The sequence below is a fragment of the Lupinus angustifolius genome, chromosome LG17 (genome assembly GCF_001865875.1).
Source record: "Lupinus angustifolius cultivar Tanjil chromosome LG17, LupAngTanjil_v1.0, whole genome shotgun sequence".
NCBI classification, from domain to species: domain Eukaryota; kingdom Viridiplantae; phylum Streptophyta; class Magnoliopsida; order Fabales; family Fabaceae; genus Lupinus; species Lupinus angustifolius.
This window is the reverse complement of record NC_032025.1, coordinates 8,608,444-8,611,146: the sequence shown is the minus strand read 5'-3', so window position 1 is coordinate 8,611,146 and position 2,703 is coordinate 8,608,444.

The window sequence follows — 2,703 nt, the reverse complement described above, 5'->3', positions numbered from 1 at the left end:
CAGGATCTGGATCAGTATTAGGATTCGGGTTCGAATTAAGATTAGGATAATGATTTGGATTAGGATTAGGATTATGATTAGGATTAGGGTTAAGATTAGGGTTAGGGTTAGGGTTAGGATAAGGATATGGATAAGGATTTGGATTAGGATTAGGATGAGGATTAGGATTAGGATTAGGATATCGAATGAGGATTAGGATGAGGATGAGGATTAGGATTAGGATCAGGATTAGGATCAGGATCAGGATCAGGATTTGGATTAGGATTAGGATTAGGATTAGGATTAGGATTAGGATTAGGATTAGGATGAGGATTAGGTTAGGATTAAGATTAGGATTAGGATTGGGATCAGGATTAGGATTAGGATTAGGATACAGATTAGGATTCGGGTTCGAATTAAGATTAGGATAAGGATTTGGATTAGGATCAGGATCAGGACTAGGCTTAGGATTAGGATTAGGATTAGGATTAGGATTACGATTAGGGTTAGGGTTAGGGTTAGGGTTAGGATAAGGATATGGATAAGGATTTTGATTATTATTATGATTAGGATGAGGATTAGGATTAGGATTAGGATCAGGATGAGACTCAGGATCAGGATCAGGAGCAGGATTAGGATTAGGATGAAGATGGATCAGGAGCAGGATCAGGATCCGGATCAATTTCAGATTCAGGATAAGGATCAGGAGTAGGATCAACATCAGGATGAGGATCAGGATCAAGATCAAGATCAGGATCAGGATCAGGATTAGGATTAGGATCAGGATGAGGATCAGGATCAGTATCAGGATCAGAATTTGGATTAGGATTAGGATTAGGATTAGGATGAGGATGAGGATTTGGATAAGGATTAGGATTAGGATAAGGATCTGGAGGAGGATTAGGAAGATGTTCAGGATCACGATGAGGATGAGGATGAGGATGAGGATCAGGATCCGGATTAGGATCAGGATCAGGAAAAACATCGGGATGAGGATGAGGTTGAGGATCAGGATGAGGATCAGGATGAGGATCAAGATCAGGATCAGGATTAGGATTCGGGTTCGAATTAAGATTAGGATAAGGTGTAGGATTAGGTTTAGGATTAGGATTAGGATTAGGATTAGTTTAAGATTAGGATTAGGATTAGGATTAGGATGAGGATGAGGATTAGGATTAGGATTAGGATCAGGATAACGATCAGGATGAGGATCATGATTTGGATTAGGATCAGGATGTGGATCAGGATAAGGATCAGGATCAGGATGAGGATCAGGATCAGGATGAGGATCAAGAACAGGATCAGAAAGAGGATCACGATCAGGATCAGGATCAGGATGAGGATCAGGATTATGATGAGGATCAGGATTAGGATGAGGATCACGATCAGGATCAGGATCAGGATCAGGATCAGGATCAGGATCAGGATCAGGATCAGGATCAGGATCAGGATCAGGATCAGGATCAGGATCAGGATCAGGATCAGGATCAGGATCAGGATCAGGATCAGGATCAGGATTAGGTTAGGAGTAAGATTATTGTTAGGATTAGGATTAGGATTAAGATTAGGATTATGATTAGGGTTAGGATTAGGATTAGGATAAGGATATGGATTGGATTTGGATAAGGATTAGGATTAGGATTAGGATGAGGATGAGGATTAGGACCAGGATCAGGATTAGGTTAGGAGTAAGATTATTGTTAGGATTAGGATTAGGATACGGATTAGGGTACAGATTAGGATACAGATTAGGATACGGATTAGGATTTAGGTTCGAATTACGATTACGATAAGGATTTGGTTTAGGATTAGGATTACGATTAGGGTTAGGGTTAGAATAAGGATATCGATAAGGATTTGGATTAGGATTAGGATTAGGATTTGGATTTAGATTAGGATTCAGATTAGGATTAGGATTTAGATTAGGATTCGGATTAGGATTAGGATTAGATTTAGGATGAGGATGAGGATTAGGATTAGCATTAGGATGAGGATGAGGATGAGGATGAGGATCAGGATTAGGATCAGGATCAGGATCAGGATGAGGATCAGGATGAGGATGAGGCTTAGGATCAGGATGAGGATAAGGATCAGGATGAGGATCGGGATGTGGATCAGGATCAGGATTAGGATCCGGATCAGGATCAGCATCAGGATCAGCATCAGGATGAGGGTGAGGATCAAGATCAGGATCAACATCATGATTAGGATTAGAATTAGGATCAGGATCATGATTAGGATAAGAATTAGGATCAGGATCATGATCAGGATAAGAATTAGGATCAGGATCAGGATTAGGATCAGGATATGGATTAGGATTAGGATTAGGATTCATGTTCGAATTAAGATTAGGATAAGGATTTGGATTAGGATTAGGATTCAGATTAGGATTAGGACCAGGATCAGGATCAAGATCAGGATGAGGATCAGGATCAGGATCAAGATCAAAATCAGGATCAAGATCAAAATCAGGATCAGGATCAGGATCTGGATCAGTATTAGGATTCGGGTTCGAATTAAGATTAGGATAATGATTTGGATTAGGATTAGGATTATGATTAGGATTAGGGTTAAGATTAGGGTTAGGGTTAGGGTTTGGATAAGGATATGGGTAAGGATTTGGATTAGGATTAGGATGAGGATTAGGATTAGGATTAGGATATCGAATGAGGATTAGGATGAGGATGAGGATTAGGATTAGGATCAGGATTAGGATCAGGATCA